Source organism: Solanum dulcamara, chromosome 8 (genome assembly GCF_947179165.1).
Source record: "Solanum dulcamara chromosome 8, daSolDulc1.2, whole genome shotgun sequence".
In the NCBI taxonomy this organism is placed as follows: Eukaryota; Viridiplantae; Streptophyta; class Magnoliopsida; order Solanales; family Solanaceae; genus Solanum; species Solanum dulcamara.
Window position 1 is genome coordinate 62,285,239 of NC_077244.1, and position 15,832 is coordinate 62,301,070.

The window sequence follows — 15,832 nt, forward strand, 5'->3', positions numbered from 1 at the left end:
AGAGATTATTTTCGAAAGACCCTTGCCTCAAGAGCAGCAAATCCAAATACAAAAGCGAAGAAAACAGTATAGAAAATATAACTACTAACAAAAACAAACAGTTCAACGCCTACAAGAAAAGAATAGAACAACAAAATAGTGTGATAGTCGAAACACATTAATCAATAAGCTTAAACCCTCAAAAAGCAAACACAATCCTCCAATACCTACTACCCTTCTACCCTATTACGCGACCTTCGTACCTCCTATCTAAGGTCATATTCTCGGTAAGATGAAGATGCGTCATGTACGTCTTAATCACCTCTCTCCAATACTTTTTCAACCTACCTCTACCTATTATCGGCCCCACTATATCCAACCTCTCGCACCTCCTTACTAGGGCATTCATACATCTCTTCTTCATTTGCATGCCCAAACTATCTCAATCTCCCTTATCTCATCCTGCTGAACATGGAGTTTTTGACTGGTCAACATTCTGTCCTATACAACAAAGCAGTCTAACCACCACTCTATAAAATTTACCTTTAAGTTTTTGTGGTATCTTCTTGTCACACAAGACGCCGGATTCAAGCCTCCACTTCATTCATGACGCACCAAAGTGATCAGTGGCGGAGCTAGAAAATTTGTTAAGGGATGTCAAAATATAAAGTAAAAAAATAATATTGCTAGCAAGGGTAGAACACACAACCTCAAACAACTTTTGCAATCTCTTAGCCACTATACTAAACCTTCAACTTATGTTAAGAGGTGTCAATACTTATATATATATATATATATATTTGGCGGAGCTAAAAAATTTGTTAAGGGATGTCAAAATATAAAGTAAAAATAATAATATTGCTAGCAAGGGTAGAACACACAACCTCAAACAACTTTTGCAATCTCTTAGCAACTACACTAAACCTTCAACTTATGTTAAGAGTGTTACACCCTGCACTTATAAGTTATTTTCATATATATAAATTTTAAATATTTTAATAGAGACATGTGAATTCTATCTATGTGGAGAGATTCTAATTATATTAATTAATAGTTATCCAAAAAGAATGTCCATTTGTAGTATGTGTAGAAGTTATCCTTCTGTCATGCATATGATGATATATTCTCACTTTCCACGTGCACTCATGTGATTATGTTGTAATATATAATTAACAAGCTAGCATAATATAGTTGTTGAATAAATGTAGGCTTAGTAGATAGTTTGTCTCTTTATCTACTTTAATTATAGTAAAACCCACCGCCAGTAGCCTTTATACATATATATGTGAGCCTTAGTATTGGAAATCTTTTTCATCACATATATTATTGATGAATCAGTAGTTCTCTCCAAGAAATTTTCCTGTTGCTTCAATAAGACCCTAAGATATATACTTGTCCAATCTAAGTTACGTTAAGCATAAATAGCTTCTCAGATAGCGGCTATCTAAGAGTTGCGTTAATAAGAGTTCAAGGTGGCGTGAGGAGTAATTTCGGCGAGATAGAGCAGGGGTATAAGGGTATCTCCGTGTAGTTAAACAAGGGGATCAAGGTTCAACGGATAGCAAGCAACCACGGCGTTTAAATCGCGCTAGAGAAGTTCCGAGGCGCAATTTTGGCTAGTTTTGGCCAATTTCGGGTAAGGTAAGATTTCTCCTTTAAATTTGGACTTTACGGGGTTGTTATGGAGTGTATTATGTACCTTGTATACTGCTGAAAGTATAAAAAATCGTAGGAATGCTCAACGAAAGAAACAATCTAAATTAAAGTCATCGTAGTTAAATTATAGTCGAAGTGAGGTGTTGTGCGTTAGGAGGTGGCTGCTGGTTGTGTGGTGTGTATTGCAGGGCCTAAATGTGTTCTAAAAAGGGTGGGGGAGCTGCTGGTTGCATCCACATGAACCCCCGCTTCATACAATTAAAGGTTTTGCGAAATAGAAACTAAAGACCCTATTTTGGTACCGTAATTTCGAGCGAGTCATTTCGAGTTGTGTTGTATAATGTTGCTAGGTTATATATGTGTATGAACTGCTGGTTATGTTGTTGGTTGGCTGTAGGTATTAGGGACATGGTTGGAAATTCGGATAGGGCACATTATAGGGGAGGTGCTGTCCGATTTTCGTTAACTCCCTAACTAATTAAGGAACTAGTCTAGAAGGAGAACGAGGAAAGGAGTTTTATGAACACTCGTAGGTAATGTAAGATGTTGAAAGGTCTAAGGATATTGATACTCGCATTGCTTTCATATTACCTAGGTTCACGGAATACGAGGCGAACGGGATAGATAACGAGTAACTCATAAAAGGTATGTAAAGCTTATTCTTTCTTTCCTTTTGGCATGTCTTAGTCGTAAGTTAAATATGATACAAGCTCCAGGGTGATTCCATTCTTAAGCATTTCTTATGTACTTGTGAATATCGAACTCCTATGGTAGTTGAACTGTTTCCCTGGAAACCTCTGTATGTTAAAAAGGTAACAAATGTACATGCCTCAAGTCTTAAAGATTATATGATAACAAGTGTTTCGGATCCCATAAGCGATTCGGTCTTACTTTAGTACGTGTCTAGGGTCCCCGATAGTACAACTGATACTTCCCATAATGGCATTTAGAAGACACTCGAGATAACTACACTACTACTCGGGTTCTCAGGCGATAGCTTAATTTTCTTATACGGTCGAGTCCCCGATAATGATTTAAACTGCATATAGTTGCTCACTACTCAAATCGTGTGTACTGTAACACATCTTTCTCCGAGTCCCGGGCCGGCTACAGATTCGTGCTTAATCTCACTGTATTGTTCACCGAGTCCCTCACTAGAGGGCCGGGTACGTATGTATATATATGATGATAGGATGGAATAGGGTGGTGATGGCGCCGGACCTATGATGGTCCTACAGGTATGCTTCACCGGTTCCCTGAAAGGGCCGGCTATATTGTATAATTTCAGCATGCATGATTACGATTCCTAGGATTCAACAGGTTCCTTGTATGATATTTTACTCCCTGCTTCTCTGTTTCAGATATGTTCCAGCTATGTTATGTTTTACATACTCAGTACATATATCGTACTGACCCCTTTTATTCGGGGGGCTGCGTTCATGCCCGCAGGTACAGGTACACAGTTTAAGGATCCACCAGCATAGGAGTCCCACTCAGCGGTCCAGAAGTGCTCCATCGTGCTGGAGCTTGATTTTGGGTACTAAACCTTATTATATATACTTATTTTGCTCACGGGTACGGCGGGGGCCTTGTCCCGCACTATGTTACTATTTCTTACTCTTAGAGGTCTGTGGATACGGATGTGGGTTGTACGTATGTGGGTTGTGGGTGTACGTGGGTTGTATATGAGCTGTATATGGGTTGTATATGAGTCGTATATGTGTGTATGTGCAGCTGTACCGATATGATGTATGATTTGGAGTGTTCTCTGTGTTGTGGCGGCCTTGTCGGCTCGCGTATATGTATGTTATGGAACAACCCTATACATTACTACAGCCTCGTCGGCTTGTATGTTTCTTACATGTTGATGCATTTTGAGTATAAATAGGAGACGGGTTATGTATAGTTGGCAGGGGTACACGTGTGTGTCCAGTACGGGCACCCGTCATGGCCTACGGGGCTGGGTCGTGACAGAAGTGGTATCAGAGCAGTTCTTTCTTGGAGTGTCCACAGACCGTGTTTAGTAGAGGCTTGTTTATCGGTGTGTTGTGCACCACATCTATAAACAGGAGGCTACAGGGCATTTAGGATGTTACTTTCTTTCTTGTATTAGATCGTGCGATAGAGCTAGGTTTTAGAATGACTTTTCACTGACCGACCTTTATGTTTACAGTGATGCCTCCACGGAAAGCAACCACTGCCCAGAAGGGCAAGTCAGCAGCGGGGGAAACTAGTCAGACCCCGAGAGTTACCAGGGCCCGTGCCCAGTCTATGCCGAGGATGGGACTCCAGTCAGCGAGCTCTACTATGCCGTTGCCCTCAGAAGAGTTTAGGGCAGCAGCAGCTGCATATCCTGAACCTCTAGGACAGGAGCCTCCAGCCCCACAGCTTAGGGCGGAAGACAGAGCTATGAGAGATGCAGTACAGTTGCTGACTGGACTGATGGCAGGACAGGCTCGGAGGCATGGCCTAGATGATGCAAACAGACAAGATAGCTTGAGGGTTCGTGACTTCCTAGCCTGTAATCCCCCAGAATTTCATGGGTCAAGACCTACAGAGGACCCACAGGAGTTCACTCGACAGATGCAGCGTACACTGCGAATCATTAGGGCCTCGGAGACTGAGTCGGTGGAATTAGCCTCCTATCGGCTGCGTGATGTGGCCGCTAACTGGCATGAGTCTTGGGAGTTATCGAGGGGTGAGGGTGCTCCTCCAGCTGAATGGGATGAATTTGCAGAAGCCTTTCTTAGCCACTTCCTGCCTCCAGAAATGAAACGAGCCAGGGTTGATAAATTTTTGCAGTTAAAGCAGAACGGCAAAAGTATTCGCGACTATAGCCTCGAGTTTGACTCATTGGCGAGACATGCCCCCACAGTTGTAGCTGATATGGCAGATAGGGTGCATCGGTACGTTATGGGCTTGGACCTTTATTTGGTTGATAGCTGCATGGCCATGGCTTCTCAGCCAGGCATGGATATTGCCCGGGTACAAGCATACGCCCAAGGGGTAGAAGAGCGACACAGAAGTCATCAGCCTGACAGAGGGTTTGATAGAAGTCAGCCTAAGAGGGCTAGGTCAGTTGGTTATCCGGGGGAATTTCGCAGTGGGCGGTTCCAGCAGTTTGGTAGATATCCCTCCCAGCCGGCTCAGAGTGTACCTCTACGGTTTCCAGGTGGACGAGTTGACAGCACCAGATATTTGGGGGCCGGTCAAAGCTCTAGAGCTTCAGGTACACAGGTGAACCAGAGTTCTCGACAGTCAAGACCACTGATACCCCAATGTCCCCATTGTAATAGGCCTCATTTTGGGGAATGTCGTTGGACTACAAGTGCTTGTTTTTCTTGTGGCCGTCAAGGCCATATTGCGAGGGAATGTCCACTTAAAAGTACTCCAGGCGGTATGGCTCAGCCAACTGGGTCAGTTGCGGGTTCTTCTTCTTCTGTGGCTATGCGCCCGATGGGGCGGGGAATGCAGATACCAGCAGGCCGTGGTAGAGGCCGTGGTGGAGCTTCCAGTTTTGGCGGTCCTTCCAACCGTATGTATGCTTTGTCCAGTAGACAGGATCAGGAAGCGTCGCCAAACGTGGTCACAGGTACATTATCAATCTTCTCTCAGGACGTATATGCGTTGATGGATCCCGGCTCTACTTTATCATATATATCTCCTTTTGTTGCTAATAGAATTGGAATTAAGCCTGAGTTAATAGAATCATTTGAGGTGGCTACACCAGTAGGAGACTCTATTGTGGTGAAGCAGGTATATAGAAATTGCCCGGTGAATGTATATAGTCATCATACCTTAGCTGATTTAATAGAATTAGATATGGTGGAGTTTGATGTTATTATGGGTATGGACTGGTTAGCTTCGTGTCAGGCCAATATAGATTGTAGGAACAAAGTGGTTCGGTTCTAATTCCCAGGTGGACCAGTTGTTGAGTGGGTAGGGAATACAGCATCGCCGAAGGGTAAGTTTATTTCATACCTTAAGGCAAGGAAAATGATCAGAAAGGGGTGTATTTATCATTTAGTCCGTGTGCACGATCTGGAAATAGATGTGCCAACTCCTCAGTCGGTGGCCGTGGTTAATGAATATCTAGATGTGTTTCCAGATGAACTTCCAGGTCTTCCTCCCGAACGGGAGATAGAGTTCACTGTAGACGTGCCACCAGATACTCAGCCTATCTCTATTCCCCCATATAGAATGGCACCCGCGAAGTTAAAGGAGCTAAAGGAGCAGTTGAAGGACTTGCTAGAGAAGGGTTTCATTAGGCCTAGCACATCCCCATGGGGAGCGCCGGTATTATTTATTAAGAAGAAAGATGGATCGCTGCGAATGTGCATTGATTATAGGCAGCTGAATAAAGTAACAATTAAGAATAGATATCCCCTCCCCAGGATTGATGATTTGTTTGACCAGTTGCAGGGTGCTAAATGCTTTTCGAAGATAGACCTGCGGTCAGGTTACCATCAGGTACGGGTAAGAGAAACGGATATCCCAAAGACCGCATTCAGAACTCGATACGGGCATTATGAGTTCAAAGTGATGTCTTTTGGGTTGACAAATGCTCCAGCGGTGTTTATGGACTTGATGAACCGAGTGTTCAAGCCATTTCTATATTTGTTCGTGATCGTATTTATTGATGATATTTTGGTCTATTCACGATCAGAAAAGGAACACGCAGATAATTTGCGGGTGGTACTGGGAATACTCCAACACCAAAAATTATACGCTAAGTTTTCTAAATGTGAATTTTGGTTAACTTCAGTGGCTTTTCTGGGGCATATTATTGGGACTGATGGTATTCGCGTAGATATGCAGAAGATTGAGGCCGTGAAGGCCTGGCCAAGACCTACAACCCCTATGGAGGTACGTAGCTTTTTGGGGTTAGCAGGATACTACCGGAGGTTCGTGGAAAAGTTTGCTTCCATTTCAGCGCCTTTAACAAGGCTGACTCAAAGGGCGGCTAAGTTCCAGTGGACTGATGCTTGCGAACAAAGCTTCCAGTTGTTAAAGGAAAAATTGACTACGGCTCCTGTTCTAACCCTTCCAGAAGGACCAAATGGCCTTGTTATTTATTGTGATGCTTCCAGTATTGGGCTTGGATGTGTATTGATGCAACAGGGTAAAGTTATAGCTTATGCCTCCCGACAGCTCAGAAAACACGAAAAGAATTATCCAACTCATGACTTGGAATTAGCAGCGGTGATTCATGCCTTGAAAATATGGAGGCACTACTTATATGGTGTACATGTTGATATCTATACAGACCACAAAAGCCTCCAGTATATCTTCAAACAGAAGGAATTGAACTTACGACAGAGAAGGTGGCTAGAATTGCTGAAGGACTATGACGTCGACATATTATACCACCCAGGGAAGGCAAATGTGGTGGCGGACGCACTCAGCCGTAAATTAATGGGTAGCTTGGCAGATGTACAACCGGAACAGAAAGAGATAACCCGTGATATTTGCCAGCTCGCTAGTCTGGGAGTCCGCTTAGCTGATTCGGGTAATGACGGGGTTTCTGTTCGAGGAGTTGCTGAATCCTCGATCATGGAAGAAGTAAAACAATGTCAGTACCAGGACCCTGTTCTAACACAGTATAGGGATGAAACTCTCCAAAAGGGAAAGGCTCTATTTGAAATCACGGCTGGTGGGGTACTACGATATCAAGGCAGAGTTTGTGTACCGAAAGTTGTAGGGCTACGACAGCAAGTACTGGGAGAGGCACATTATGCTCGCTATTCTATTCATCCGGGGTCAACCAAGATGTATCACGACCTCAGATGTTTGTATTGGTGGGACGGTATGAAAAGGGATATAGCAGAGTTCGTAGCCCAATTCCCAAACTGCCAACAAGTTAAAGTTGAACATTAGAAACCGGGTGGGCTACTACAGGAGATGGAGATTCCAACTTGGAAGTGGGAAGCGATTAACATAGACTTTGTTACAGGTTTGCCTCGTACTCTTCGAAAGCAGGATTCCATATGGGTTATCATGGATAGGCTGACAAAATTAGCCCACTTCCTTCCAGTTAGGACTACTTACTCAGCTGAGGACTATGCAAAATTGTACATCAAAGAAATAGTACAACTTCACGGAGTTCCTACATCTATTATTTCGGACAGAGGAGCTCAGTTCACAGCCCATTTTTGGAAGTCATTCCAGAAAGGCTTGGGGACACAGGTAAGCCTTAGTACAGCATTTCATCCTCAAACTGATGGGCAAGCTGAGCGTACTATTCAAACGCTAGAGGATATGTTGCGGGCCTGCATAATTGACTTCAAAGGTAGCTGGGATGATCATGTACCACTTATTGAGTTTGCCTATAATAACAGCTATCACTCCAGCATCCAGATGGCGCCGTATGAGGCTTTATACGGCAGGAAGTGCAGGTCACCTATCGGTTGGTTTGAGGTTGGCGAAACACAACTAATAGGCCCAGACATGGTCCAACAGGCGGTAGATAAGGTAAAGCTTATTCGGGAAAGATTACTAGCTGCCCAGAGTCGACAGAAGTCGTATACAGACAATCGACGTCGACCTTTGGAATTCCAAATGGGTGAATGGGTGTTTTTGAAAGTATCGCCCATGAAAGGGGTAATGAGGTTCGGTAGGAAAGGGAAGCTGAGTCCGAGATATATTGGTCCTTACTTGATCATCCGCCGAATAGGCAAAGTTGCCTACGAGCTAGACTTACCAGCGGATCTGGAAGCGGTACATCCAGTCTTCCATGTGTCAATGCTTCGTAAGTTGTGGGTGATCCGTCCCGGGTATATCCCGTAGATGATATCCAGGTCACAGAGAAGTTAGCTTATGAAGAGCAACCTATCGCCATCCTGGATCGGTAGATCAGAAAACTGCGGTCTAAGGACGTGGCTTCTATCAAGGTGTTGTGGCGCAATAGGAATCGTGAAGAAATGACCTGGGAAGCGGAAGAGGACATGAAACACAAGTATCCGTACTTGTTCCCGACGACTACAGGTAACCCCAACTCCTGAAACTTGTATATTGATTACTTGGATGAAAATGTGTGTTATCACAGTAGAAAGGAACCTCCCTACGAACTGTATAACGTCTTCAGGGAAATTTTATTTAACATTCGGGGACGAATGTTCTAAAGGGGGGAAGGATGTTACACCCTACACTTATAAGTTATTTTCATATATATAAATTTTAAATATTTTAATAGAGACATGTGAATTCTATCTATGTGGAGAGATTCTAATTATATTAATTAATAGTTATCCAAAAAGAATGTCCATTTGTAGTATGTGTAGAAGTTATCCTTCTGTCATGCATATGATGATATATTCTCACTTTCCACGTGCACTCATGTGATTATGTTGTAATATATAATTAACAAGCTAGCATAATATAGTTGTTGAATAAATGTAGGCTTAGTAGATAGTTTGTCTCTTTATCTACTTTAATTATAGTAAAACCCACCGCCAGTAGCCTTTATACATATATATGTGAGCCTTAGTATTGGAAATCTTTTTCATCACATATATTATTGATGAATCAGTAGTTCTCTCCAAGAAATTTTCCTGTTGCTTCAATAAGACCCTAAGATATATACTTGTCCAATCTAAGTTACGTTAAGCATAAATAGCTTCTCAGATAGCGGCTATCTAAGAGTTGCGTTAATAAGAGTTCAAGGTGGCGTGAGGAGTAATTTCGGCGAGATAGAGCAGGGGTATAAGGGTATCTCCGTGTAGTTAAACAAGGGGATCAAGGTTCAACGGATAGCAAGCAACCACGGCGTTTAAATCGCGCTAGAGAAGTTCCGAGGCGCAATTTTGGCTAGTTTTGGCCAATTTCGGGTAAGGTAAGATTTCTCCTTTAAATTTGGACTTTACGGGGTTGTTATGGAGTGTATTATGTACCTTGTATACTGCTGAAAGTATAAAAAATCGTAGGAATGCTCAACGAAAGAAACAATCTAAATTAAAGTCATCGTAGTTAAATTATAGTCGAAGTGAGGTGTTGTGCGTTAGGAGGTGGCTGCTGGTTGTGTGGTGTGTATTGCAGGGCCTAAATGTGTTCTAAAAAGGGTGGGGGAGCTGCTGGTTGCATCCACATGAACCCCCGCTTCATACAATTAAAGGTTTTACGAAATAGAAACTAAAGACCCTATTTTGGTACCGTAATTTCGAGCGAGTCATTTCGAGTTGTGTTGTATAATGTTGCTAGGTTATATATGTGTATGAACTGCTGGTTATGTTGTTGGTTGGCTGTAGGTATTAGGGACATGGTTGGAAATTCGGATAGGGCACATTATAGGGGAGGTGCTGTCCGATTTTCGTTAACTCCCTAACTAATTAAGGAACTAGTCTAGAAGGCGAACGAGGAAAGGAGTTTTATGAACACTCGTAGGTAATGTAAGATGTTGAAAGGTCTAAGGATATTGATACTCGCATTGCTTTCATATTACCTAGGTTCACGGAATACGAGGCGAACGGGATAGATAACGAGTAACTCATAAAAGGTATGTAAAGCTTATTCTTTCTTTCCTTTTGGCATGTCTTAGTCGTAAGTTAAATATGATACAAGCTCCAGGGTGATTCCATTCTTAAGCATTTCTTATGTACTTGTGAATATCGAACTCCTATGGTAGTTGAACTGTTTCCCTGGAAACCTCTGTATGTTAAAAAGGTAACAAATGTACATGCCTCAAGTCTTAAAGATTATATGATAACAAGTGTTTCGGATCCCATAAGCGATTCGGTCTTACTTTAGTACGTGTCTAGGGTCCCCGATAGTACAACTGATACTTCCCATAATGGCATTTAGAAGACACTCGAGATAACTACACTACTACTCGGGTTCTCAGGCGATAGCTTAATTTTCTTATACGGTCGAGTCCCCGATAATGATTTAAACTGCATATAGTTGCTCACTACTCAAATCGTGTGTACTGTAACACATCTTTCTCCGAGTCCCGGGCCGGCTACAGATTCGTGCTTAATCTCACTGTATTGTTCACCGAGTCCCTCACTAGAGGGCCGGGTACGTATGTATATATATGATGATAGGATGGAATAGGGTGGTGATGGCGCCGGACCTATGATGGTCCTACAGGTATGCTTCACCGGTTCCCTGAAAGGGCCGGCTATATTGTATAATTTCAGCATGCATGATTACGATTCCTAGGATTCAACAGGTTCCTTGTATGATATTTTACTCCCTGCTTCTCTGTTTCAGATATGTTCCAGCTATGTTATGTTTTACATACTCAGTACATATATCATACTGACCCCTTTTATTCGGGGGGCTGCGTTCATGCCCGCAGGTACAGGTACACAGTTTAAGGATCCACCAGCATAGGAGTCCCACTCAGCGGTCCAGAAGTGCTCCATCGTGCTGGAGCTTGATTTTGGGTACTAAACCTTATTATATATACTTATTTTGCTCACGGGTACGGCGGGGGCCTTGTCCCGCACTATGTTACTGTTTCTTACTCTTAGAGGTCTGTGGATACGGATGTGGGTTGTACGTATGTGGGTTGTGGGTGTACGTGGGTTGTATATGAGCTGTATATGGGTTGTATATGAGTCGTATATGTGTGTATGTGCAGCTGTACCGATATGACGTATGATTTGGAGTGTTCTCTGTGTTGTGGCGGCCTTGTCGGCTCGCGTATATGTATGTTATGGAACAACCCTATACATTACTACAGCCTCGTCGGCTTGTATGTTTCTTACATGTTGATGCATTTTGAGTATAAATAGGAGACGGGTTATGTATAGTTGGCAGGGGTACACGTGTGTGTCCAGTACGGGCACCCGTCATGGCCTACGGGGCTGGGTCGTGACAGAAGTGGTATCAGAGCAGTTCTTTCTTGGAGTGTCCACAGACCGTGTTTAGTAGAGGCTTGTTTATCGGTGTGTTGTGCACCACATCTATAAACAGGAGGCTACAGGGCATTTAGGATGTTACTTTCTTTCTTGTATTAGATCGTGCGATAGAGCTAGGTTTTAGAATGACTTTTCACTGACCGACCTTTATGTTTACAGTGATGCCTCCACGGAAAGCAACCACTGCCCAGAAGGGCAAGTCAGCAGCGGGGGAAACTAGTCAGACCCCAAGAGTTACCAGGGCCCGTGCCCAGTCTATGCCGAGGATGGGACTCCAGTCAGCGAGCTCTACTACGCCGTTGCCCTCAGAAGAGTTTAGGGCAGCAGCAGCTGCATATCCTGAACCTCTAGGACAGGAGCCTCCAGCCCCACAGCTTAGGGCGGAAGACAGAGCTATGAGAGATGCAGTACAGTTGCTGACTGGACTGATGGCAGGACAGGCTCGGAGGCATGGCCTAGATGATGCAAACAGACAAGATAGCTTGAGGGTTCATGACTTCCTAGCCTGTAATCCCCCAGAATTTCATGGGTCAAGACCTACAGAGGACCCACAGGAGTTCACTCGACAGATGCAGCGTACACTGCGAATCATTAGGGCCTCGGAGACTGAGTCAGTGGAATTAGCCTCCTATCGGCTGCGTGATGTGGCCGCTAATTGGCATGAGTCTTGGGAGTTATCGAGGGGTGAGGGTGCTCCTCCAGCTGAATGGGATGAATTTGCAGAAGCCTTTCTTAGCCACTTCCTGCCTCCAGAAATGAAACGAGCCAGGGTTGATAAATTTTTGCAGTTAAAGCAGAACGGCAAAAGTATTCGCGACTATAGCCTCGAGTTTGACTCATTGGCGAGACATGCCCCCACAGTTGTAGCTGATATGGCAGATAGGGTGCATCGGTACGTTATGGGCTTGGACCTTTATTTGGTTGATAGCTGCATGGCCATGGCTTCTCAGCCAGGCATGGATATTGCCCGGGTACAAGCATACGCCCAAGGGGTAGAAGAGCGACACAGAAGTCATCAGCCTGACAGAGAGTTTGATAGAAGTCAGCCTAAGAGGGCTAGGTCAGTTGGTTATCCGGGGGAATTTCGCAGTGGGCGGTTCCAGCAGTTTGGTAGATATCCCTCCCAGCCGGCTCAGAGTGTACCTCTACGGTTTCCAGGTGGACGAGTTGACAGCACCAGATATTTGGGGGCCGGTCAAAGCTCTTGAGCTTCAGGTACACAGGTGAACCAGAGTTCTCGACAGTCAAGACCACTGATACCCCAATGTCCCCATTGTAATAGGCCTCATTTTGGGGAATGTCGTTGGACTACAAGTGCTTGTTTTTCTTGTGGCCGTCAAGGCCATATTGCGAGGGAATGTCCACTTAAAAGTACTCCAGGCGGTATGGCTCAGCCAACTGGGTCAGTTGCGGGTTCTTCTTCTTCTGTGGCTATGCGCCCGATGGGGCGGGGAATGCAGATACCAGCAGGCCGTGGTAGAGGCCGTGGTGGAGCTTCCAGTTTTGGCGGTCCTTCCAACCGTATGTATGCTTTGTCCAGTAGACAGGATCAGGAAGCGTCGCCAAACGTGGTCACAGGTACATTATCAATCTTCTCTCAGGACGTATATGCGTTGATGGATCCCGGCTCTACTTTATCATATATATCTCCTTTTGTTGCTAATAGAATTGGAATTAAGCCTGAGTTAATAGAATCATTTGAGGTGGCTACACCAGTAGGAGACTCTATTGTGGTGAAGCAGGTATATAGAAATTGCCCGGTGAATGTATATAGTCATCATACCTTAGCTGATTTAATAGAATTAGATATGGTGGTGTTTGATGTTATTATGGGTATGGACTGGTTAGCTTCGTGTCAGGCCAATATAGATTGTAGGAATAAAGTGGTTCGGTTCCAGTTCCCAGGTGGACCAGTTGTTGAGTGGGTAGGGAATACAGCATCGCCGAAGGGTAAGTTTATTTCATACCTTAAGGCAAGGAAAATGATCAGAAAGGGGTGTATTTATCATTTAGTCCGTGTGCACGATCTGGAAGTAGATGTGCCAACTCCTCAGTCGGTGCCCATGGTTAATGAATATCTAGATGTGTTTCCAGATGAACTTCCAGGTCTTCCTCCCGAACGGGAGATAGAGTTCACTATAGACGTGCCACCAGATACTCAGCCTATCTCTATTCCCCCATATAGAATGGCACCCGCGGATTTAAAGGAGCTAAAGGAGCAGTTGAAGGACTTGCTGGAGAAGGGTTTCATTAGGCCCAGCACATCCCCATGGGGAGCGCCGGTATTATTTGTTAAGAAGAAAGATGGATCGCTGCGAATGTGCATTGATTATAGGCAGCTGAACAAGGTAACAATTAAGAATAGATATCCCCTCCCCAAGATTGATGATTTGTTTGACCAGTTGCAGAGTGCTAAATGCTTTTCGAAGATAGACCTGCGGTCAGGTTACCATCAGGTACGGGTAAGAGAAACGGATATCCCAAAGACCGCATTCAGAACTCGATACGGGCATTATGAGTTCAAAGTGATGTCTTTTGGGTTGACAAATGCTCCAGCGGTGTTTATGGACTTGATGAACCGAGTGTTCAAGCCATTTCTATATTTGTTCGTGATCGTATTTATTGATGATATTTTGGTCTATTCACGATCAGAAAAAGAACACGCAGATAATTTGCGGGTGGTACTGGGAATACTCCAACACCAAAAATTATACGCTAAGTTTTCTAAATGTGAATTTTGGTTAACTTCAGTGGCTTTTCTGGGGCATATTATTGGGACTGATGGTATTCGCGTAGATATGCAGAAGATTGAGGCCGTGAAGGCCTGGCCAAGACCTACAACCCCTATGGAGGTACGTAGCTTTTTGGGGTTAGCAGGATACTACCGGAGGTTCGTGGAAAAGTTTGCTTCCATTTCAGCGCCTTTAACAAGGCTGACTCAAAGGGCGGCTAAGTTCCAGTGGACTGATGCTTGCGAACAAAGCTTCCAGTTGTTAAAGGAAAAATTGACTACGACTCCTGTTCTAACCCTTCCAGAAGGACCAAATGGCCTTGTTATTTATTGTGATGCTTCCAGTATTGGGCTTGGATGTGTATTGATGCAACAGGGTAAAGTTATAGCTTATGCCTCCCGACAGCTCAGAAAACACGAAAAGAATTATCCAACTCATGACTTGGAATTAGCAGCGGTGATTCATGCCTTGAAAATATGGAGGCACTACTTATATGGTGTACATGTTGATATCTATACAGACCACAAAAGCCTCCAGTATATCTTCAAACAGAAGGAATTGAACTTACGACAGAGAAGGTGGCTAGAATTGCTGAAGGACTATGACGTCGACATATTATACCACCCAGGGAAGGCAAATGTGGTGGCGGACGCACTCAGCCATAAATCAATGGGTAGCTTGGCAGATGTACAACCGGAACAGAAAGAGATAACCCATGATATTTGCCAGCTCGCTAGTCTGGGAGTCCGCTTAGCTGATTCGGGTAATGACGGGGTTTCTGTTCGAGGAGTTGCTGAATCCTCGATCATGGAAGAAGTAAAACAATGTCAGTACCAGGACCCTGTTCTAACACAGTATAGGGATGAAACTCTCCAAAAGGGAAAGGCTCTATTTGAAATCACGGCTGGTGGGGTACTACGATATCAAGGCAGAGTTTGTGTACCGAAAGTTGTAGGGCTACGACAGCAAGTACTGGGAGAGGCACATTATGCTCGCTATTCTATTCATCCGGGGTCAACCAAGATGTATCACGACCTCAGATGTTTGTATTGGTGGGACGGTATGAAAAGGGATATAGCAGAGTTCGTAGCCCAATGCCCAAACTGCCAACAAGTTAAAGTTGAACATTAGAAACCGGGTGGGCTACTACAGGAGATGGAGATTCCAACTTGGAAGTGGGAAGCGATTAACATGGACTTTGTTACAGGTTTGCCTCGTACTCTTCAAAAGCAGGATTCCATATGGGTTATCGTGGATAGGCTGACAAAATTAGCCCACTTCCTTCCAGTTAGGACTACTTACTCAGCTGAGGACTATGCGAAATTGTACATCAAAGAAATAGTACGACTTCACGGAGTTCCTACATCTATTATTTCGGACAGAGGAGCTCAGTTCATAGCCCATTTTTGGAAGTCATTCCAGAAAGGCTTGGGGACACAGGTAAGCCTTAGTACAGCATTTCATCCTCAAACTGATGGGCAAGCTGAGTGTACTATTCAAACGCTAGAGGATATGTTGCGGGCCTGCATAATTGACTTCAAAGGTAGCTGGGATAATCATGTACCACTTATTGAGTTTGCCTACAATAACAGCTATCACTCCAGC